This window comes from Microcebus murinus, chromosome 10, assembly GCF_040939455.1.
Source record: "Microcebus murinus isolate Inina chromosome 10, M.murinus_Inina_mat1.0, whole genome shotgun sequence".
NCBI lineage: Eukaryota > Metazoa > Chordata > Mammalia > Primates > Cheirogaleidae > Microcebus > Microcebus murinus.
In genome coordinates this window covers 45,436,555-45,460,511 of record NC_134113.1, presented here as the reverse complement: position 1 = coordinate 45,460,511, position 23,957 = coordinate 45,436,555, and the positions used below count along the sequence as shown (strand labels likewise).

At 39.2% G+C, this 23,957-nt stretch overlaps 1 protein-coding gene and 1 long non-coding RNA gene across 4 annotated transcripts in view; one reads left to right on the top strand and one right to left on the bottom strand.

Moving 5' to 3' along the window:
• Positions 1-2,876: 2,876 nt before the first annotated feature.
• On the bottom strand, positions 2,877-20,333 carry LOC142873277 (uncharacterized). Its single transcript, XR_012921327.1, has 3 exons — positions 20,179-20,333; positions 11,531-11,688; positions 2,877-3,647 (listed from the first exon to the last, which is right to left on the bottom strand). It is a non-coding gene; the product is annotated as an uncharacterized LOC142873277 (long non-coding RNA).
• A 94-nt stretch (positions 20,334-20,427) lies between these two features.
• The window catches only part of RAB3IP (RAB3A interacting protein), a 65,111-nt gene continuing 61,581 nt past the window's right edge, over positions 20,428-23,957 (top strand). For 2 of the 3 annotated variants that reach the window (XM_076007168.1, XM_012788729.2), the window contains exon 1: positions 20,428-20,649. The gene's annotated coding sequence lies outside the window, so the exon portion shown is untranslated. Of the gene's footprint in view, positions 20,650-21,016; positions 21,519-23,957 lie in introns of those variants that run through there. The other variant, XM_012788730.3, reaches the window with a different exon arrangement.

Sequence of the window (23,957 nt, the reverse complement as noted above, 5' to 3'; positions counted from 1 at the left end):
TTCAACATATATTTCTATGTATTAAGAGACTGTTATAGAAATTTAATTTTTACAGCCTTACATGAGAGATTAGGAAAGTGTTTTATGAAAAAAATTTTTTCCCATATATTTGAAATTTCATTTATGTAACATGCAAATTTTCAGGACTTCTTTTGTGTGAAGTAAGATACATTTGTATGTGCTGACACGTTTGTCAAGAGCACACCAAGAAGGAAAAAACAAACTATAATTCTATGAATTCTTCTGTTAACAAAGTTTTCACCCCTTATTTGGTGGAGGTAAGTAGGATCCTGGTTCACTCATGACTGTCCTTGTTTACACTATTGTCCTGGTATTAATAGCACCTCTTTTTTTCTCAAAATTGCTTTGCTTCAGACAAGTTCCCCAGTCACTTTACTGGGGAGGAGTGGAGGAAGAGTGGGATGATCTGGATGCTGACTCCTGAGTGGATGCACGTTTGTGGGGTGCAGGGGGTGAAGCTGGCTCCAAACAGTCCATGTGCAGAGAGCAGGAGGTGGCGGCTGCACTTGAAGGGACAGAAAGTACCCCCGCTGCCAAAAAAGACTGGCCCACAGGCTGTATTACTTGGTCTAATCAGTAATGTATCTATGACTTGATAGTGATTCTGACAACATTGGCTCTACCTGAAGGTGGAAAGAAAATCTATCTGGTTGGTTTAAGATACCAAAGACGCACCAGCCCCAGGAGTTCTTTTCCACCAGCCCACTCTGGAGCTTGTTATTTCCACCACTAAAGTTATTATAATTCAATGTTAGCATGATAATTAAAATTCTAACGCCAAGAAAACAGCACAAAAGTACAGGGGAGACGACACCATTAAGGAGTTAGGAGGATGCTCCTACTGACTCTGCTCTTCCTCAGCTGGACGAGCCTGGGCAAATGACTTCACTTCTTGGAGGTGAAGCAGTAAAAAGTCTCTTCAGTAGTAAAGAGAGGAAAATAAAACCTGTTCTGCCTATCTCATGGGGTCGTAGTGTGAATAAGATGGTTAGTATACGTGCAATGTCTCAGTAAATACAAAAGCACTCTGCAACTATCAGAGACTATTAGCATTATGAAGTTATTAAAATAAAATGCCACAGTATCTTGAAGTAGTACTGCGTTGGAATGTAGTGGACAAGTCCTGGGGACAAAGACATGAACTGGGTAAATTCTGATGGGTGGTTACAAGGAGGAGAAGGATGACTGAAGCAGGCTGGCTGATCCTCTGAACCATTTGGACAGTGTTTTGGGGAAAAAAGAAAAAAGAAAACAGATTAGCAGACCCCGTCTTAAGAGCTTGAGATCCCACTGACCAGACTCGGCCAGAGTAAGTTGTTTGGGGAAGGGTGGGAGCAGGCAGGCTACTAAACGTGATGCAAAAGGAACCAGAGGAGACTAGAAAGAGAGAGCCATGGGGAAGGAGGTGACAGAACTTCACTGATTTGACAATTTTTTTTTTTCTCCAGAGCTGGCCTTGCTAGGAAACTAAGAGCTAAAATGAATTTTTGATATATTTTTTTTTGAGACAGGGTCTCACTTTGTTGCCCAGGCTAGAGTGAGTGCCGTGGCGTCAGCCTAGCTCACAGCAACCTCACACTCCTGGGCTCAAGCCTCAGCCTCCTGAGTAGCTGGGACTACAGGCATGTGCCACCATGCTCGGCTAATTTTTTCTATATATATATTAGTTGCCCAATTAATTTCTTTCTATTTATAGTAGAGACGGGGTCTCGCTCTTGCTCAGGCTGGTTTTGAACTCCTGACCTTGAGCAATCCGCCCGCCTCGGCCTCCCAGAGTGCTAGGATTACAGGCGTGACCCACCGCGCCCGGCTGAATTTTTGATATTTTTGATTGCTGTTCCTCCCAACACACTTGTCCCCAATACTAGACAATAAACTCCATGTGGGTGAGGATTTTTGTCCCTTTTCTTCACTGCTGAATTCCTAGCATTGAGAACATTTTTCTGGCACATAGACCCAGGATAATAAATATTGCACAAATGAATATCATTTGCCTATGTCAACTCCTTTCTCCATTCATGTCTGTAATTCAAAGTTGGCCAAATTTTGTTATTGCAGTTCTGGAGCTACTTAAAGGGAGTCTTAGACCAAGTTTAGGACATTGGCCTTAATCTAGGTCACAGAATAGTAGCTCTCACTTGTAACTGCTACTCCCACCACCAACCTTAATTCTTTGTTGGCAACTTGTCAAATTCTGTTGACAAGTCTTGATATCTTACTGATATTCTTCAAGCACTAGGATTACCTGATCGAGAACAGAATTCTTTTTAAGTTGTGTTTAACTGGTTATATCTAGAAATAATATGGTAACTGGAATCTGAGCTTTCATTCTCACTGCAATTTGTTGCTATCCTTTGGGCACTGTAATATGATAGCGATTTAAAGAATGCGGTTTGGTGACAAATTTTGTGTGTTAACTTTACTGATAGCCTTAAGCTTTCTGAATGAGAGGTGAGTCAGATTTTGTGTATGTTCCCTTCCCTATTATTACTTAACCTCCCACCAGATGTGTGATATGTAAATTGTAGATTGAGGTAAACGAACCCAATTGGTTCAATTCAAGAAATGCTTTTTGAGCTCCCACTGTATGCAGGTGCAGGTTAGGAGCTGAGAATATGATAAGTAAGACAAATATCACTGCTTAGTCCCTGGTGAGATATATGACACCAGAATGTATGTATGTTTGCATGTTTGTATATATATTATACACTATTATATGTGTAAAATGTGTGTGTGTGTATATATATATACACACACACAGAGGATACTTTTAAAGGCAATTAATAAAATACCCAATTTAAAGTGTGAGTACATTAATTATCTCATAAATCAAGACTTTAAGGGTAAGAGTCCCCACAGTAACTTAATACATTGATTTGATGATATTACAGTTCTATTTCTCTGCATTCTTTTGACTTGTCCCTTTGGATTCCAAGAAAGCAAGAGGAAGAATTAAAAGGGTGATTACAAACAAAGCTGGGGTCTGCCAATAAGGAAGAAGTATGCATGGGGGTGCCTGTGTGTGAGTGTGGTGAATGATCAACTGTCATACCCAGATAAAAAAGTTTGGAAATATTATATACTGATTTTGCCTGAGAAATGCAATGATTTAATGATATACCAAAGCCAGCAAAGGAGCAAAGTAGAGAAACATACTAGTTTTATTAATATGGCAGGATTTATGATTTTAAGTTATTGCTTAGTTAAATATACAAAAACGAAGCATATTCAATAAAAAAAAATGTGTGCAGCAAGGGCAGACCACTGTAAGGTCTGATGTATATCCTTCTCACATTTCTATGCATTTACAAAGGCTTAGATGTATGCATGTGTATATACATTCACTAACATTTTATATATAGCCTTAATATCTAGTTGGCGTGTGATCTTTGCCTGGGTCTTCTAGACAGGAGAACCAGAGTCAAAGATTAATTTCCAGCCACTTTGTTTGGGAAATGCAAATGAGGATGGTGAGGGTGACAAAAAAAAATGAAGGCGAGGCAAAAAATATGCAAAGCAATGTGATGTGCCTAACTGCACTGGCCACCGTGTCATCATGGGTCTGGCAGTCACAGCAGATGCTTGGCAGGTGGGTTCACTCAGCATAAAGGACTTCTCTGGAAAAGCTGCAAGAAGAAACCACGCTTCAGAGTAGTCCACTGCAGGGAGAAAGGGGAAGGAATTTTTCTCCTCGGACCCCCCTTGCCTCTCATTTCCCATTGGCCAATTTCTCCCCACAGTGAGGTAACACCCATATTTCCAGCCCTTGGCAGCCATACAGGAAGCCAATTCCTGCTCCATAGTGTGGCATTGTATCCAAATCTAGAAATGGAGTGACAACTTCATGCTGCCAGGGTTCAGCACGTTGGGAGTGAGGGCTGTGCAGGCCCAGGGATCCAACTCGAACTCCCGCCAGCTCAGTGAGCTCAGCAAAGGCAGTGGTTGTGGTGAGCGTGCAAGAAGGGTGTGGGGGTTACTTTTAGAAAAAATGAGGCAGTAGAAGAAATCTGAGAAAGTGCACAAAGATTGCATCCAATACACTTCTACAAAATGGAAATTTTGCAAAAATGGACTATAATACACATTGTTCTATTTGCTTTTTGTTTTTTTAAAGATAGCTATTTTTCCATGTCAGTATTTTGAGATCAAACTCATTCTTTTGAACAAATGCCCAAGATAAGATTCAAGAGAATGCATATGCCGTAATTTATTTTGCCATTTCCTTTACTGATGGGCATTCAGGTTGTCCCCCCAATTTCTCATTCTAGCACAACTGGGGGGACAAAAAGTGCTAAGAATAATTTGAAAAGAAAGGTCTTATTTAAAATTAGCCACCACATCTGCCTAGAGCTCTACTGATCTAATCCTTGTGGCTGCATTAATTGTGCCCTGCTGCATTTTGCCCCTGGGTCTGGCAGCTCTGAGTTTATGCTTCTGACTGGGATCTGGCTTTTCAAATGTCTGTCTGTGACATCGATAAGATATACTACTCTCTCAGGAGGCTCTCAACCCTGAAAGGAGATTATTTTTCAGTTTTGCATATGCCCAAAGCCTTTCCATTTGAGTTATTCTGTCATTGAATAATTGTCTTGAATAAATAAAGAAATGAAATTCTGTGAATTCTGACTTTGCCCAGCCAGGGTTTCCTGAGCCCTGTCATCTATACAGGTGAAATTAGTCAGGCAATGGCTAAGGGGTGAAACCTTGGGGAGACAGGTGACACTGTGCATTCCCTGACAAGATGTTTGAAGTGTTCATTGATAAGAAAACACCATCACACAGGAGATTTTACATGTCCTCTACATCAAAAAATACCTCAGTTTTCAGGCTTGTTTTGGAGGAAAACACTTTTATCTTATGTTTTTGTCTTGTTAATGCTTTGACACCTTGACAGTTTTGAACTTAATGATCCCTTATGGGGAGCAAAAGGAACTCCATCTGCTTTTTCTATGTTGTAGGCAGCTCTTTCTCCTCTGTCTGCAACACATTGCTAAGCCCTTGAAGATTACACTGGCATCCTTCCCCTATTACCCTAAAATGGCTAACTATGACATTTCCGAAATCTTCAAATTTTCCTGACTTTACTAAATCCCTTCATTTTATTTTAAAAGGCAACTAACTGCTTGAGACAGTAATTGTATTATAGAACACAAAATATTCTTTATGCTAGTGACTTTGATTTTGTTCTCAGAGAACTTAATAACATAGTTAGCTTTGCTTTAAATTAAAAAGCAAATTCGGCATGAAACTATTTAAGAAATTGATCAGACTAAAGAGAAAAGACAAAATTATTAATGTAACCTAGCCCTTAATGCTAGGTTACATTATGCTTGACTAGTAATGTTGAGTGAACCAAAGAATGCTTCTAGAATCTTAAAAAGAAAACTAATCTGACCACTAAATTCAGAACCAGAACAATATTTATATTTTATATATTATTTAATATTCTTGATGCAAACATGTTATACCACTTTATTGATTATTTAACACATTAAACCTGGAGAATTAGACAATAATTACAGGTGAACAAATTGCCACATGTATCTTTTAGTTATGATATCCTAATAATGGAATATATTTTGTGGTTTTTAGTGGTAAAAAAATTTCATAAAATTATAAATGGTACTGCCTAGATTCAGTGACTCTTTAAAATTGAGAAAGGCCTGGAACTTCTTTCTCTATTCTTGGAATCTGCACTTGGGGCCATTTTTCTTTAAAATGCTGCCCCTTTCTTTATTAATCAAAGTTGTATAAAACCACCTATCACACTTCTGATCAGCATGAGTTTATACTGCACCAACTTAAACCTAGAAAACATGGCATTTTAGTTTGCTGTGCAGTCTTGCCAAGGATAGATGTACAATTTCTATGTGATATATTTTGATATGTTGAAAATAGCTCAATGAGCTCCATAATGACATCCAGAGACCCCCAGGTTGCCAGCTACTTCCTTAGCCAGGGGTTGACATGGATCTCAGATAGTACTGTATGTGATACTTCTATGCTGCCTAATAGCAGCAGCTGTTTGATACCTACATCTTCTCAAAGTGGCCTAAAAGAAGCAATCTAATAATTATTATTCAATTTCTGAGTCAATGGCAGAAAACAGAAGAGAGGGAGAAGAAAGAGGTTGGATATTTCTTTGCGTAGCTCCTCCCTTGCTAAGTCACCCCAGGCTGACTGCACCCCGTGTCTGAAGGTGACAGCTCTTGTCAGGCAGCTCTCTCCCCATCGTCTCTGTTTCCTGGTTCAAGTAACTTTTCTCTTCCTCAAATCAATTTTTAACCAGGCCTTTAAGGATGTACATTTGCAATATTTACAATATTCTTTTATCAAGAATACTGCTGTAATAAATAACTTTGTATATATGTCATTTCCCCCCCTGATTTGGGCTCAAAGGATTGCTGGGGTACTAAAGGGAATAAATTGCAAAGAAAGGAATAATGACCCAAACTAGAGCATGAACATAAAGGTGAGTGACTGAGGTATGGCGGAGAACAAGGTCATTTGAGCAGAGAAGTTCAAAAACCTGAGAAACTATGTGGTAGGAAGATCACCTAGAATAGTTGTTAAAATCACCAGGAATTAGGACTAAAGTGAGAGATTATCAGACTGCAGCTAATATCATGGAGAAATGTGTGAAACCGACCCAGGTGTAGTCTGGATGACAGTAAAAATGAACATTTTGAGGTGAATTAATCAGATAACATGAGATTTAATACCAGAGAATTTTAGGAAAGGGAGTGAGAAAAGTCTGAAAGTAGCAATGAGGAGCAAAGAGGTGCCCTTCCCTAAACGTAGGCCCAGATATATGAGGACTACAGGGTGGGGCATGGGGGCACAACCACTACATAAGATGGCTACAGGGGAAGTGCTGTCTTCAGGGGAGAGCTAGTTTTCCACAGCAATGAGGTGAAGTTCAGAGAAGAGGTTGAGGGTACAAAAGATTTGGCTGATGATAGATGAATTCCAGAAGGCACAAAGGAAGGATTTCATTAGTTAATGAGACAATAATCACAAGCAGACCTTTTGCTGTAGTTTGTACTAAATTGTCTTTTGTTGCCAAAATTCATCTTTTAGAAGTTTTCTTAAGAAGAGCTAATAGGAACAACACTATCTGAGCTTTTGTATATTTTTATCTCTTTGTTTGTAGTCCTTATACTTGAAAGACAGTTTGGCCAGACATAAAGGCTTTGTGTCAACTTTCTCTACTTGAGTGTCTTGTATATGTTGCTTCACAGTGTTTTTGGAATGAATGTTGCTATGCAGAAATCTAAGGTCAGATTGACATCTTCCTTTTATAAGTGACTTGAGTATTTTACCTCTCCAAAGGATTATTTCTTTTTCTTTGTAATCGGTAGGTATACCAGGTAAGATGTCCTTGGCATGTAAAGTATCTTTTCAATAAAAAGATGCACTTTATTTTAAAACAGAAAAAAGTTTTCTTCAATTATATCATTAAGTATTTGCTTGTTCCATTACTTTGAATCTTTTCCTAGTGGGCACCAATTACAAGTTTACAAAAAACTTCCTTAGCCTGTTTTCTGTATATATTATTTTGTTTCTAATCATTTTCAACTATATATTTTTTTCATTTTACTTGTTTTTCTGATTCTTTCCCTTTATATTTCTTAAGTTTCTTTTATTTCTTACTTCCTTTCTCATTTTGTCTTTATTTTTGTGATGGTTTTTTTTAAAAATTTTTTTACTACTTCTTTTCTGAATTCTTCCATCTTGCATTTCATCACCTCCTGTTATTTCACTGCATCTTCCTTGAATTCCTGCATTTCTGCTGTATGGCTTTCTTTCTATGGGGGTGATTATCTCATTTTTTTTCTAATCCTGGAAAAGATATTTTCAAAAAATGCAACTTCCATAGCTTCATTTTACTTGTAAAATGTTCTTTATCTACTAGGTTTTGCTCCTTTTTCTAAAATTTTGTTATAGTTTTTTATTTTGGTGGTATACTACTTTCTTTCTTATTTCTCATCCTTGAGTCAAGTGGGTTTTCCTGGACCAGCTATTTGCAAGAGTTTCCAGTATAGGTGAGTGTAAGGGTAAGAAGGAACTGTTTTTCACTAAGTATAGACTCACTTCTCTGCTGCTACACGAACAGATTGCTTCCTGCCAATATGGCTTATCTGTGTGATTGTTTGTGCAACCTCACTTGCACTGTCTTTTTGAATCAAACTGGATATGAGGGGCTTTTGTTGCCAGCATGACTTGCCCCAGTTCCCACACCTCCTTTGGCAAAGAAAGGATAATGTTTCTGTGACTCAGGGTGTATTTATTACCTTCAGGAGTTATACTTTTGCTACCATTGTCTAGCTAAACCTTCCTGTTGCTGAGATTGGTCTTTGTTTTTTCTTTCTAATTTCTCCCACACAATTTTTGCTCAACCTCAGCTGTTTTTGTCAATTCTTATACATGTTTTAGAATCTGGATGGTATATTTATATTCTAATCTGCAAAAGAAAAAGAAGCTTTGTGAATTTTGGGGGTGGGGTTTTGTTTGTGTCCTTTTAGCTCTTCAATGGTTTCCAAAGGTAGAAAAAGAAAATACTAATATACTCAGTCATGTTCACACCAGAAGTCCTCTCTAATTCTTTAGAATAGTAATTTCCATATTTTAGGGATAATCAGAAATCTGTATGCATGTGGCCTGTCTCTCCTAATGATGTTCAAAATTACAGATTTTTAGAATAATATAAAAAGAGTCCTTCAAAACTTAGTCATCTGTTAATAAAAAAGCACACATAGCCTACCAAAACTAGGGATGACTCATATCTCTTGGCAAGGTTTTACTTGAAGCCTTGTAATTATGATATGGTGGAAATTTCAGGATCCCTAGGGACAGACCAATTAAGAGTTTCTATTGTTCATTTACTCCTTATAAAAAAAACAGGCTAAGCAATATTCAGATATTTCTAACGCTGTTTCCAGATCTTTGCCTCAAGGTCAGATTCTACAATTATTTGATTCATTTGGGCCCTGAGTTGGCATTGCTAGCATTGAATTGGGGACAGATGCCCATTCCTTGCAGCCAAAAGTGTCTGCTTATTTGGCAAGAATTATTTCACACAGGGATTATGTCAGAGTATTTTTGGTCCTGAAAGATACTTAAAACAGAAAGTTGTTGATTAATTTTGATTATGTCAATGACAATATAGTTATCTATGTGACTAAATAATTCTTGAGATGTCTGGTCTGTATTTAAGCAATGTATAGCTGAATTTCTACTCCAGATTTTTGTTACTGATGATATGGTTGCTATAAGCCTGGATTTCAGCAGTTTCATGAAGGAGAGCCAAGCAGACTGAAATTTAGAATAATTTTGTGATTCATATGCCACTTCTCAAATTCTAATTAAATTTTGTCTTTTTTGATAGCACAGTTCCTTTAGTCTGTGAAATTAAATTCCTCTTGCAACCAAGCTGCACAGATAGAAGAGATACTTGGTAATTCAAACACATCTTAAGGTTTGCACACCAAAAACAGCTGTAGAAACTTAAAGCATGGTTCATGTTCATCAAACTATGTCTTCTTAAATTTGGACTTTATTTCTACCAAAATAGTATAGCAACTCCTCAAAATCTTTAATTCCATTAAGTTCAGGGCTACTGCCTGGTTTAAGGCTGAGATTTTTACTTCTTGAAACAAAAGCTCTTGTTTTCCCCTGTGGTTTCAAGTTCAGTATATTCAGATGTTTCATCAGAACAGCAAGAAAGCACAATCTCTTGGGCCCCTACATGTTGAATAAGTTGTGCCTCTGAGAGCTCTTTAATTCTCCAAAGTTCTTGACCTCAAAACATCTCTTTAACAAGTTCCCATAACCTAGCCTTCTGGCTGCATTAAAATAAACCCAAACTGCATACACTGCTTTGTCTTTGTCCAAACTGGTGATAGTTAAGAGCACTGGCATGAAGAATGTTGACAACCATGATAACTTCTATTCTTACACCAGGAAAATAACCTTTCTTACAAAGCTCAAATCGCAAACACACCCAATGAATGATGCAAGGAACAGCAGACCAATTTGTATTGATGCATTTCTCCCCTCTTTCATTGCAGGTACCCCACCTAAACATCCATGTTTATACCAAACTTCTCAAATTCCTTACTGTCAGAGATAGCCCCTGCAATGTCTCTGTGTTCTAGCTAATTAGGATCAGTTAGATCAGCTACTGGATACTGCTGCTTTGCAGCATTCTATTTTATATATTTGGCACATGAGATATAGATCTTAAATTAAAAATAAAATAAACATTTTTACATCCTTGGGTAAGTGTATGTATGTGTCAAAATGGTTTTAAAACTTTTTTTCAGGCCGGGCGCTGTGGCTCACGCCTGTAATCCTAGCTCTTGGGAGGCCGAGGCGGGCGGATTGCTCAAGGTCAGGAGTTCAAAACCAGCCTGAGCAAGAGCGAGACCCCGTCTCTACTATAAATAGAAAGAAATTAATTGGCCAACTGATATATATATATAAAATTAGCCGGGCATAGTGGCGCATGCCTGTAGTCCCAGCTACTCGGGAGGCTGAGGCAGAAGGATCACTCGAGCCCAGGAGTTTGAGGTTGCTGTGAGCTAGGCTGACGCCACGGCACTCACTCTAGCCTGGACAACAAAGCGAGACTCTGTCTCAAAAACAAAAAAAAACAAAAAAACACTTTTTTTCAAAGCTAAAAGTTCAATATGAAAAGGAAACAAAAGAGAAGCCTGCTGTAGTTAAAGGGGGCAAAGAATAAAGGAGCATTCTCCTTGCCTATTTGTAGGCAAAATCTCTAGGCCCATCTGAAGTACCCTTTGACACCTAGTCAATTTTGTGAATAGTCCATGGGTACATATATTAAACTGTATTCTTATTCTTGCTCATATATTTATTTAAATTTATAAATATATAAATGTATGTATACAATGTAATTGTTACAAGGTAATAATTAATCTTGTTAATTGTGTTATTTAGACCTTCTCTTTTCTTATTTATTTTATTTTTGACCACTTGATCTGTTCTAGGAGAGAGAGATAAATTAACTATTCAGGTCTTCTGTTGATTTCTCTTTGAATTTGCTATAGTTTTGCTTTATAAATTTAATGCTATGTTGTTTGGTACATTAATATTCATAAGATGAATATTTTTATTTGCATGTATTTGTATTTTTGTAAAATATGTATTGTTTTTATGTATGCACTATTTAAAATTTAAAAAAGAATTTTCTTTAGAGATGTGGGTAGGGGGGTTCTTGCTATGTTGCCCAGGCTGGCCTCAAACTCCTGTGCTTAAACAATCCTTCTACCTCAGTCTCCTGAGTAGCTGGGATTATAGGCCTGGGACTAAACTGTGCCTGTTTTGTATGCACTTTTAAATGTACATGTGTTGTCTTGACCATATATCCACATTTTTTCAAACTTAGAATTATATTTTTAAGATCCATCCATGTTACTTTGTGGCCCTCTCATTAGTTGTTTCTAACTGTAGCATAATATTTGTAATGGTTAATTTTATGTGTCACCTTGATTAGGCCATGGGTTGCCCAGAAGTTTCAGCAAACATCATTCTTGGTATCTTTGTGAGGGTGTTTCTGGATGACATTAACATTTGAATCAGTGGACTGAGTAAAGCAGGTTGCCCTCTTGAATGTGGGTAGGCTTCATCCAATCGAGTAAAGACCTGAATAGAACAAAAAGACTGAGTAAGAGACAATTCTTCCTGCCTGACTACATGAACTTTTACTACCATTGTACTCATCCTGAAATATTGGCTCTTCCTGGGTAACAAGCCTGCCAGCTTTCAGACTGGAACTTACACCATCAGCAATCCTGGTTCTCAGCCCTCAGAGTCTATAACTACACCATTGGTTCTCCTGGGTCTCCAGCTTACCATCTGCAGATCTTGGGACTTCTCAAGCTCCAAAATCATGTGAGCCAATTCCTTATAATAACTTTTTTTCTCTCTCTTATATCTATCTATATATCTGTCTCCTATTGGTTCTGTTTCTCAGGAGGACACTAACCCAATACTAAGTGGTGTGCATCTACCACTTCTTTTTACCCATTTGCTCTCCTGCTGATAGACCCCCAGAGTGCTTCCAACTCCCCCCGACCACAAATAACCCTGAAATGACCCCTTATGAAAATTTATTTGAGATGTATTAAATATACCCAGTAGTAGACTTGCTGGGTCATAGTTCATACAAAGTTTGCACTCCTCTTGGCAGTTCATGAGGGGTCCTGTACTCCTATAGCCTCACTAACATTTGACATTATCCAGCTTAATAATGAGCTTGAATATTTCTTCATATGCTTGTTAAAATTCTGGATTTTCTCTTCCATCAATTATCTGTTCCTTTGCCAATTTTTCTGTTGGGGTATTTTCTTTTTCTTGTAGATTTGAAAAGTTATTTTTAATGCTAGAAATGAATCTCTCAGTTTTTGACACTGTAATTATCTTCTTCCAAATTTTCCATATATTCCATGAGCTTTAGTATCTACTCTCTGCTCCTGTTTTAAAGCAACAATTGTACACTTTTAAAATTTATAATCATAAATTATGTTTGGCCAAAATTTCCTTTGCTTAATGGCAACTCTTTTTTTGGATGAAAATTTTAACTTGCCATTTTCTCCTATGCCATCCTTTCTTTTTTCATATGGTATCTTTGTATGCTGGTTTTTGAGTGATTATTTTTTGTTTTTTGAGATGGGAGTTTCACTATGTTGCCTGGGCTGGCCTCAAACTCTTGGGCTCAAAAGATTCTCTCGCCTCAGCCTCCCAAGTAGCTGTGACTATAGGCGCATGCCACTGTACCCAGCTGATTACTTTTTCACTGATTATTCAGATTCAAAGGAGATGTTTCCAAGATGTGCAGAAGGTTTCTGCTGAGAGGCCTGGACCATGATTCAGCCTAATAGGGCTCCTCCTCACCAGGCAAAGGTTGGGTAGATGAGTTTCTTTATCTTCTACTTCTAACTCAGAGAAATTGGCCATTGCAGGGCTGCTCACATTGCAGTCTGTTTTCTTCCATTTTGCCTCACCAACACAATGCTTCCTGCGTATATGGCAGGTCGGAATGATTCCTGTTTCAACTGTACCTTACCTCCTACTCTTTTATAATTAACCAGGTTGCAGGAAGGCACTGTTGCTAATCCACACTCTGGATTCCCTTGTTTGAAATGAAAGATTGTTGGTTTTGTCTCTAAGGGAAGTCATTTACTTTTGTGAATGTGCTTTGTTGATGTTTTCTGTGGTCTGTAGCCATTTATATCTTTAACCAAAATATTCCTGCCTCTCACTGTATATCACAAATAGTGTAAAGAGTTTCAGGTGTCTCCTGTTTTCAGTGCAAATGGATTTTGCATTAGTGTCATTATCCTTGCTACTGGGTCATTTCTGAGAGGAGGAGGAATAGAGGATGTTATATTTTCTCTTTGGAAGACATTTAAAAAAATCACTGTTTTATGTATATGTTATGTTATCCCAACTATATTGTAGTTTGAGGATTTTTCTGCTTTACTTTCCTGAATTCTTTACTGTTGATTCTTAAAGATTAGTGTCATAAGAATTGCTTCCACTGTTTTTAAAAAAATTCCAGGTGGGCCTAATCCGCAAAGGTTCTGATTCATAAGACCTGGGTTAAACAAGCTTTTCAGGTGATTCTGATGCTACTGGTTCACCAATTGAATCTTGTACATAGCCATTCAAAAATAGTAATTGAATGATATACAAAGGCACGAGTATTCATGTGAGAACTCCTAGTATATATAACAGAATAGATATTGTTTTTATAAGTTAGACTGTTTTTATAAGTTAGATGTTAAACAGTAAATAAATACAATTTTATCTGTCAATTAAAAAATGACTGGCTGAGATAAAATATGCAGCAACGAAGGAGGTACTGAGGTGGGGATATTTTCCTTGGAGAATGGAGAAACATTTTTTTCTAATCTCAGAAATATCCCATGATCTGTTCAGTTGAGTATTATTTAGTACACTAATGATACACAATAAATATTGATGAATGTCAACATCAAAATAGGCTGAATTCTGAAAGACAAAAAGTCTCAGACTCCCCCAAAGTAACCCAACAAATGCAAGTTATCTATATGTTTATGTGACTAACCAGGCAAATATACCCATCAGAACAATTTACCCAAAAGGTGGATTGTTTGTTAATTTGTGAATGTGTTAGATATATCAAAATGTTTCTTCTTTCCTGTTTCTACATTCAGCATTTTTTTTGTGTGGCAGATTTCTTGTTTTCCCTTCTTCTTGGGCAGATGACTGTTAATCTACATTCAGAGACTACATTTTTCAACCCACCTTATAGCCACATTTAGCTATGTAACAAAGTTCTCATGCAGTAATGAGTTCTGCTCCATTTTTCTTCATAACATATATCATTACTAAACATTATATTATATATTTACTCCTCTATTGACTGTCTCCTCTGCTAGACTGTAAGAGCCAAAAAGGGGAGAAACATTGTCTTATTCTGTCATATTCCCAGCATCTGAAAAGTATCTGGCATATAAAGGACACTCAATAAATAAAAGAATTAATGCATAAAGGGATTATTGCAAAGATATAGAGATAGATGTTATATAATATGTGGGTTCTAGTTTTTCTATAATGAAGATGAATAGTAGGCCTCATGAAGGATAGTTTATCTTTATTTGGGTTTCCAGCTGAACTTGAATGAACCACTCTTTCTGTGCACACTTAGCATTCATGTTTTCAAAGAGGGGGAACTGACTGGGTTGATTTCATTTGACAGAATGAAGGATCTCTATTGTGGAGAGCTTCATGCCATTTCAGAAAGTTGACCTTTCTCATACTCAGTCTAACCACACAAGGTTGCTTTTGGCTCAGGCATCTATCCAGGTCCAGTTATTAGGTTAACACAGCATGGTTGGTTTCACTTAATATACAATGACATGCACCTCAGCTACACTGTGCAGAAAGACCATCTATCCTCACAGGAATGTGGTGAGTGTCGCTGGCACTCCCATGCTTTCAAAATGAATATGGTCTGTTTAGAATAGTTGCTTCATGGGAAGTTGTCTGTATTTGTATTATATGTATTTCAAACATATTTGAGAACTGTTTTAGGTGTCCTGTTTTGAAGTATCAGGATAATAGAATGGAAATATACAGACTAGTTTTCCAAAGACCTCTGTTCAAGACCCAGCTTTGGCACATATTAGCTCTGTAACTTTGGATAAATCTTCGTGGGTCTCAGTTTTCTCATTTGTGAAAATAGGTGGTGAGGAGAGATGACTTAAAGGTCTCTGCCAGCTCCAGTAATTTATGACTCTGCATTTTCAGAGCTTTTATGACATTATTGTGAATATTCCCAATCATATCAAACATCTTCTCTTTGAATATAGATTTGATTTTTTTGAACAGATAAAATTTGAGAGTCAAGTCAGGTTTGTATATGTACTATGTATGGCATAGGTAGATGATACTGTATTTAAAACTTGGAATTATCACTGACTCTTTTCTCACCTTTATTTCTGTATATTCAGTTGCAAGTAGCAGAAAACCCAACATAAATGGGCTTCAGCAAAGAGAAAATTACTAGTTTATATAACCAAAAAGTCTAGGGTCTCTGGCTTCAGTTACAGCTTGCTTGGGGAAGTCAAATGATGTCATCAGAACCCACCCTTGGTTTTCTTGTCTTAAAGATCTGCCTTCTCCATGTTATTTCTATTCTCAGGCACATTCTCCATTGGGGGCAAGGTTGTTGCTGGAAGCCTGAGGCCTACATTTGATCTCAGCAGTCCTCACAGAAATAGAGACTCACTTTTCCTGAAAATGTCCTCAAAGTACCAGAATTGATTCTTTTTGGCCCTGCTTGAATCATTTGCTTCTCAATGAACCAGTGACAGAGATCAGGAGGATTCTGTGATTGGTCAAGCTTGGGTCACATGCTTACCCCTGGAGTTGGGGGAATTCAGTTCCACTTGAATCACATGGACTGAATATGATGGAAAGGTGTTTCCTCAAGTAAAATTACTGTGCCGATCTCAGAAAGTATAATGAATGCTGAGTATGCACTGTGTATGTGTGTGTGTGTGTGTGTGTGTGTGTGTGTGTGTGTGTGTGCGGGGGCAGGGAGGTGTTAAATGTCTAATCACTTATTGCATTAGACAAATACATCTTTTGAAATGTTTCCTCTTTTCTGTTTTGACTGCAATATAGGCACTATCTCATAGTAGCTTCCCATTTTATTTCCTTGTCTGTAGTTACCCTCTTCAAGTACATTCTAGATACTGCCATCACATTAATCTTCCCAAAACATTGTTTGCATCATTTCACTTTCCAATTCAAAAATCTTTCAGTAACTCTCTTCTACCAAATTCCACATTCTTCAGTCTGACATTTATGATCTTTCCACATTCTGGCTCTTGCGTATCTTTCCAGGTTTATCTATTCACCTGCACTTGTCACATGTGCCAACTAATCTGCATTGCTTGCTATCTCTGAACACACTTCTTTCGTTGTATTTGTTCTATTTGTATATTCTATCCCATCACCATTTCTCTCATCCTACGTCTCACTTATTATCATGAGCTAGAGACTATTATTTATTTCCAATATCTGTTCTCCCTTTCTTTAGTAGTATTAGAACCACTGATTTTTAGCTGGGCACACAGCTACCCAAGAGACGACACTTGACTGACAGGGTATAAATGTAGTGATGTATACAATTTCTGCAAGTGTCATTGAATAGAGGGTTGTGTCCTCTTCTGCCTCTACCTCCATTTCGCTGGCTGGAAAAAGGATGTGATGGCTGGAGCTTGAACTGTCATCATGGATCATAAGGTAGAAGCTGCATTTCAGGATGGTGAAGCCACATAACAGAAGGAGCCCGTGTTCCTGCTGATTAGAGAGCCACGGTACCAACCCCAGACCACCTGCACTTATGTGAGTGGAATACATTTTGTTTTGTTTTAGCTACTGTTACTTTGAGTTTTTTAACTGCTGCAGAAATCAATGCCTCCATGAAAATATGTTGTTTAGAATAATTCTCTGGTGGCCAGTAACAGAAATCCATTCAAAGATATGTTAAGCAAAATGGAGGAATTATTTTCAGGATGCAAGTATTTCCCACAGAGCCTATGGGAGGGGATAAAGGAAGCCTCAAGAATAGACTGGAAGCTGGAACTGAAACACTTAAGGAGAAGCCAGGAAGTCCTCTCATTGTGTTTCATTTCTCCTTCTCTTCCTTTTTACTGATGACTATTTTTTTTATGTACCTGGCATAGAGAAACAATAAAGAAATATTTCAATTGATAGTAATTTGCATGTAGTATGATAAACTGTATCTAAATCAATTCCCCAAACATTTTCTTATATGTATATAGCTTGTTAAAATGATTTGCTTGAAGGGAATCATACTTTTTGGAGTCTAAATTCTCTGTTAACCCTTTCTATCAGCCATCCAATTTCTCCCAGTTGATTATTCCAACATTAGAAAAGGGGTTTGAAATGCAGAGCTTTCCATAACTGATCTAATGAAAGACACTTTAGAGATAGCTCTGCTTTTGTACAGGAGTTACAAAAGCAAAATTTTATGGGAAAGCAAGCACTGGCCCACAAATAACCATTTTGCTAGACAAGAAAATGATAGACTATTTTTGGTACATTTTCCCCTGTAACTAGAACTAAAAAGTTCCCTGTAACTTTATTTATTCTTTTTTAATTTTGGATTGTTATTATTTACCGTCTGGGTTCCCACTTTTACCCAGTTTTTGCCCTTGATGGTTTTTATGTTCTTGCCAGCTCATTGATATATGTTTGATAAATGTTTTATATATTTTATCCAGCACTTTGAATTGCTTTTGGTGGGAGAATCAGCCAGAGTCTCTTGTCTGCCATAGTCCTGGACATGAAAGTCCAATATGCCTTTTAAAGAGTTTGAACTTCATTTGTTGTAAGATATTAATCATCATTCTAAAGATCAGGGCCCTAACTTTGATGGTCTAAGCTTTCCATCTATAAAGATGAAGAATAAACACTTTTTCACCTATGTCAAATTGTTTTTTGTAAAGGATCATGAGATAATTAATCTGAAGTCAGTTAGAAACTGGAAAGTACCAGGTAAATATGCATTTCCTTTGAAATCAAAATGGGCAAACAAGCAATAAAAGTTATAACTAAGGGTAACAACCTTAGAATGATTTGTTCAACTTAAAATTTCCGTATCTTTGCACTCATTTCCTTTGTTTTCTGGCCCCACATATAAACAGGAAAGACAAGATTTAAAAAAAAATCAATCTTATTTTATGTGTTGTATTTTATATAATTGTATAATTTATTTTTTAACAAAGGGGAAAAAAGGGCAAACTTGACACTATAAAATTTATATCTTTGAAGTTTTATAGTGTCTGTCCCTTTGATATATGGATAAGCAATCTAACTTAGGATGCTCACAGCACTTTGTATATTTTGTAGGCTGGGATTCTGAATGTCTAACATTCTGTAATCTATCTTACTGCAAGGACACTGAAGTGTTGTTATATGTAACTACCTATCACTCTTCTCAAATTGTGCTAGCAGGTTAAGTACTCAAGAGAAAACACTTCTAAGTATGTTCCAAAGAGACTTGTAGATAGTAGGTGATTTGTAAATAGACCAATGCAGGATTCAGACATATGGCTATTGCTTACTATTTCCTGTAGATGCATGATGTCTTAGGTCTTATGTAGAATGTATCATAGGATGTGTCCTTTAAACATTCATATACCAAGACAATGCACTCTGCAAGTCTGTCATTCACTCATTCTGCATTTATCAAACCAGTCCTACTGCATGTCAGGCCTTGTGCCCGTTCGCAAGAAGCTCTAATTAGGAAAATGGAGAAATAAAACTACAATTATAATTCTTTGTGATAAGTTTTAGAAAGAAATAAGGTGCTGTGGGAGCAAAGGTCCCAGGGGCACCTATCCCATATTGGGGTGAGTGGCTTAGGGATAGGTGGTAAACAACAGGGAAGGGCTCACAATGGAATTGATGACTGGAATGAATAATGAAGGATAATAAGGAATTAGCTAGGTAAGGAAAAGGTATGGGATCATGAGATAACAAGAAAAAAGAATGGCATATGGAAAGACAGGGATGTATGAGAGTATGGCAAGACTGGGGAGCCCAAGTGGTTTGCTGTGTGTTGAATTTATTTATTTCACTTAGTTATTATTGACATACTTGTCTCCCTATGTTTGAATCCTGGGATGGCGAGGACTTTGTAATGGTTTTACTGTCCCCATGTCTAGCAGTAGGCATATTTAGTGCAATGAATGTTTTATGAATGAATGACCAACTACATGTTGTTAGGGAGAATGGTTAGGAGTCCATAATGAGAAAGGTCATATCTAGTGGCAATGAATATGAGATGAGATAGATTTGAGAATGATTTGGGAATTAGAATAGGTAGGACTTGGTGACATATTGGATATGGGGTTTAAATGAATAAAAAAACTGGTGAGATTATAGGCAGATGATAATAGTAATGTTATTAATAATAGCAAATATTCATTAGGCACGCTCTGTCATGCAATGCACTGTTGATAAGTATTAAGCCATTTAAACTCTCAACTACTCAGAGCTCAGTGAACGAATTTTATACACATTTATTAATGAGAAAATTGGGTCTATTAGAGATTAACTTGACCAAGGTCACACAGCTAATAGGTGGCCCATTCCAACCCAAGATTTTTGATTCCAATAGCATACTTTACTGCTTCTAATAGATGTGATCTATACACAGCATGATGGTCCTATTCAATACGTGTATCACGTAAATTGAAGGTCTCTTTTACTAAACCCAGAGACACATACCGTGATTGCCTCTTTTTTTTGTCAGAATTTTAGGAGCTTCGTTCTTTCTGTATTTTCACCTTTCCTACCTGGGGGACCTAAAGTGGGGGTGAAAGTTTGATAAAACTGTTGACACAAAAGATGAGAGATGGTAGATACAGAAACAACATTCTAGAATGCTCTGGCAGGTGCTGGAATGATGGGATCTAGGTTCCATGGGACTTCCTCAAACACACACACACACACACACACACACACACACACACACACACGTTTGTAAGGTATATATGGACGCTGAGTCTTAGGACGGTTCCAGAAGTCCTCAACTCACGGAAAACGTACCTCTTCCCGCTCCTAGCCAGCCCAACATGCTCGAAGTTAACCCCAGGCCGCCTCTCCAGCCCCCGAAGCACCTCTCAGGGCCCGCTAGCGCCGGTTCCCAGGGAAACCGCCCGCGTAGGAACCTGGGGCCCGCGCCGCAGCACCTGCGACGAGTCCAGTCTGGCGCCAGGGGGCGCGGAAGCGCGTCGGCCCCTCCGGCCCCACGCCGGCCCCGCCCTGCCCTTGCCCGGCCCCGCCCCCAGCCCCGCCTTCCCTCCGCGGGGACCAGCCGCTCCCGGCTCCGGGCCCCCGGCCCGGCTCCCAGCGCAGGCGCAGTCCCGCGTTCCCGTGGCGGCTCCCAGCGCAGTGCGCCCGCCGCGGCGGAGTGTAGCGGCCTCGGCCCGCAGTCGTCCTCTGCCTCTCGCTGCTTCGGGGCAGCGCGGCTCTGCGAGCGCCTCTGAGAGCGGGCGGCGGCCGCAGTGGGTTCGTCAGGTGAGTGCGGCGGCGCGAGGGAGAGGCCCGAGGTGTGGAGCACCGCCCCCCTCAGCGCCCGCGCGCCCGCCTCCCGTGAGCCGGCCGGGAGGGGCGGCGGCGGCAGGTGCAGGTGCCGGCGCGGCTGAGGGTGCGGCGCGCGGGGACCCGGCAGGGGCTCCCTCGGCCGGGCTAGCGCGCTCCCCGGCTGGGCACGAGGGCTCCGGGACCCCCAGCGGCGGGATGTGGACGGCTCGGCAGCGCGGCTCCGTCGGGCTCCCCCCCGGGCCGCTGGTGGGCGTCGGGCGGCGGCTCCTCCCCGGTCCCCCTTTCCGGGCACGGGCGCGTTACTCATTAACTGCGCGGCCCTGAGCACCCGGCGCGGTGAGCCGCGGCCGGGCTACCTGGCGGCGGGCGAGCGCAGCCCGGAGCGGGGGCCCGGGATTGCGGAGGGGGGGAAAAGAGAGTTCCCAAACAAGTCGGAAGCCAGTCGCAGCGCGGGACGCCCCGGGCGGTGGTGCGGAGTGGAGGGTAGCTGTGGGCCCGGGGTGCCTTCGCGCCCGCGGCTCAGTCGGCGACGCGCGAGGCCCCGCGCCGAGGCGTAGAGGTCACCCTCGGGAGGTTTCGGCGAAACCGGGTGGGAACGCGCGAGCGCCCGGAGTCGCGCTGTGGGAGGCGGCTCAGTTCAGCCGGACTTTTGTTTGGGGGACTTGAGACGTGTGCACAGACGCAATTGCAGTGACACTGCCCGCCCGGCGTTGACAACTCGCCCCGACCGCCCAGCCAGCCTAGTGGCTCAAGGAGTGATGATGCTAGGTGGAATCCGCAGCACGTGAAGAGTTGCCAGTTGTTACGGGATTGAAAAAACATTTATCTATAGTGGCTAAAGGGTAAGGTCTGGAAAAATAAGAGCGCTGAATTAATACTGATTCCTGAGAGGCAGTTTAGTTTCGTGGAAATGTTGCCAATTCGGGGGCCACCTGTTATACACTCTTCTGTTTTCCCCCCAACTCCTTTCTTTCAGTGGGGGCGAGGAGGGTGGGGCGGGCGGGGAAAGCGTTGTAATCTCTTGCTGTGGGATCATTGCATGATTGGAGGAGAGGCTAATAAGAGGATTAAAACAAAACTGTTCCATTGTAAATCTGTTGAAAGAGCCGGTTTCTATTTATTATCCTTATTTTGTTGCTCATGCAGTTTTTTTTTTAAAAATGGTGAATGACAAATCAAGGAGAAAAGAAGCAGACTAGGACTGTAGACCAATCATAGTACATATTTGATACTGTTAAATATTTCACCAGTTTTATGGGGCCTTGTTCTGTTACCATTTGTTATTTATTTACTAGTACTGTGCATTTTGATAGAACTTTTCATGTGTGGACAGACATTGTATTCCAATTATGGTTTATGTGATCAAATGCTTTGTCCTTGTGGAATTTATAGCAGTAAATTTAGCAGTTATACAATTTTACTAAAGTAGTGTCTTACTATTAGAAGAAAAGCCCTTAATTTTTTTTCTGTTACTGTAATGTATATTAACGCATATCTTTGTGTACCAAAGTGTTTATTATAACTGTTCCTTGTGTGTTTGGCAAACAAGTTATCTGTATTGTTAAATACCTCTAACTTTTTACCAGGATGAATATTTGATGTTTAACGTTTTGTGGAATTTCTAATTAGTGGAATTTCTAATTAGATCCAGTTTTACTTTTTGAATCAGTGTAGTTATGCTTCCTTTAATATTCTTTACCTCTGATTTCCCCTAATCCTCCCCAACACAAACATAGATGCTCTACAAATAACTTTTAAAATCAAAAGGGTCTTAGATATCTGGCTCCCTCCTCATTTTTGAAGATAGCAAAACAAAAACTTGTAGGTTACAGTAGTCTTCCATGTTTTATAGGTTAGTACATGTTATTTTCCCCTCCTAAGCAGGACTCACTGAACAAAGTAGTGAGCCGGCTGAATAAAAAATTATTTAACTTTCAGTTCCATCACTTACTATTCAAGGCATATAGCCTTGAATAAATCATTTGATCTCTGAGCTATTTTCTCCATTTGTAAATGGAAATAGTATTAGGTCGAAACATAAGAAATTGCCAGTATTCTGCTGTTTTTTTGTATGTTTCAACCTAATATGAACTTCATAATGGTGGGATGAGGGTTTAATGAGATAGTCCATGTGAGATGTATGGGCGGGGAGAAGGAACAAACGTTAACTTGACAGTGTGCTTGTTGGTTTAGGTACCTTACTCTTTATTCTTCAGGACATTTCTGTAATATAGGTGGTTTATCAAATTTTACAAATCAGGAAATTGAGGCTCATAAAATTGAAAGTTGGAATCATTTGCCTGTAGTTACTTGTCAGTGGTCATATAGCTGGCTAATGGCAGAGCCAGGATTAAAAACTGTGTATGACTGTCCAAAGAGGAACTCTTAAGGTTCCTGGTCTACACCTTCTGTAAAAGAGCTTTTTAACTATAAGGAGGCACACAGATGAAAGGTATCATCATTTTTATTTCTGGTTAAAAAATTTCCAAGTTTTCCGATGATGGTAATACTACCAGTGCTACTACTGCTCTCAAGTCCAGTGCTTATCATGTGCAAGTCCTGGTCTAAGCACTATTCTAACTCATTTACTCTCACAGTGAAATAGGAGATAGGTGATATTTTATCCCTATTTTATTGTTGAGAAAATTGAGGCCCTGAGAGGTTATGTAGTTTGCCCAAGGTCACACAGTTGTTTAAGTGACAGATATAGATTAGAAGTCAGGCAGTTTGTCTTCTGTGTTTGTGCTCTTAACCACTACTCTATCCCTTCTTCACATACAAGTGTAATGCTGAGGAATTGTTTGCTCTTAATCACTATATTACCACTTCTTCATGTGTAGGTTGTAATACTGAAGAATTTTTTTTTAATTTAGCTTTTATTAGATGCATAGTATTAATGTAATATGTAATTCTCATTGTGTCACCAGAGATTTTTAAAAATACTCTTTGAGCATCTACTGTGCAAGTGACAGTGGGGGTTAAAGGAAAGTATTCATAGTAGTCTGGAAGGTAGGACCATATAATTATTCCCATATCTTTTATAAGTTCTCCAAAAGGCACTTTATATATATATATTATATAATATGTATATATGTTATAGAATATGTATATACATATAATATGTATATGTGTGTGTATATGTGTGTGTGTGTGTGTGTATATATTTTTTTGAGACAGGGTCTCACTCTGTTCCCCGTGCTGGAGTGCCTTGATGACATCATAGCTCACTGAACCTCAAACTCCTGGGCTCAAGTGACCCTCCTGCCTCAGCCTCCCAAGTA